The sequence below is a fragment of the Microtus ochrogaster genome, linkage group LG4, assembly GCF_000317375.1.
Source record: "Microtus ochrogaster isolate Prairie Vole_2 linkage group LG4, MicOch1.0, whole genome shotgun sequence".
NCBI lineage: Eukaryota > Metazoa > Chordata > Mammalia > Rodentia > Cricetidae > Microtus > Microtus ochrogaster.
The window spans coordinates 19118851-19120006 of record NC_022030.1 but is presented as its reverse complement, the minus strand read 5'-3'; positions in this window follow the sequence as shown (position 1 = coordinate 19120006).

Here is a 1156-nt window from a genome sequence, read left to right as displayed (position 1 = left end):
AATAAACACAGGGACTCGAGAGATACAAGTAGAACAACATCTCCACAAGTATTTCTACATAGATGTGCAGAGGAGCACAGTTCAGAATACTCAGAGGGGAGCCAGAGGGAATGTGGAGCCAGTAATCAGAGGGGACAGTTTCAGAAGACAGAATGGATAACTGAAGATCTATTGAATTAGCTGGGTGTGGTGGCACACTTGTTAATAGTTTAATAGCTCTCTGGAAGTAGAGCAGATGGATCTTTGAGAGGTGGAGACCAGCATGGATTATAGAGCTAGATCCAGGTACCAGGCACTACATAGAGAGACCATGTCTCATATAAACAAAGAAAAAAATCTATTGCATAGTACACTTGGTTAGAATTAATAGTAACTAACATCTACTTCGGAATTGTTGAAAGAAGGGCCAGAAGTTGGGGAGAAGAAATATGAAATGCTGGTTCAAGAAATAGTTCAGACACTGCAGACATGATCTCATGGCAGCTCCAGATATCTGCACTGGGCCTGTACAAGTTGTGTGTTCATGTGTGTATGTGGTGTGTCTGTATACCCACACATGCTACAATAAATACATGGAGGTCAGGAAACAACTTTGTGAGTCAATTCTCTCCTTCCAACTTTATGTGGGTTCCAGGCAGGGCCAGGTCATCCATCAGGTTTACATGCCAAGCACTTTTTCCATAAGGCAACTCACTGGCCCCTCTTCACCTTATTTTTTGAGACAGATTATCTAACTGAACCTGGACCCTCATCCATTCAGATAGATTCAGTGGCCAGCGACCTTTAGGGATCTGCCTGTCTCTCTGTTCCTAACCAGAGTTACAGATGCTCAACATGCCAGGCTTTCACATGGGTTCTAGGAATCAAACTTGGATCTTCACGCATGCACAGCAGACACTTCACCAACTCAGGCATTTCCCCAGACCCTAAGACCTTCACTTTCAGATTCTCGTCTCTCTGCCTCCCATGGTAGATTTTAAACTTCACATCACCAAAAAATAAGTATGCAAAATGATCAATTTATTGGCAAGCTTAATTAACCATTCTTTAATACATTTATTAAAATTCAGCTTTGTACCCAATACATACATACAATTGTTACTCATTGACTTAAAAAATAATATGGGATCCTGATGTGGGATTCCCCTCTGTATGC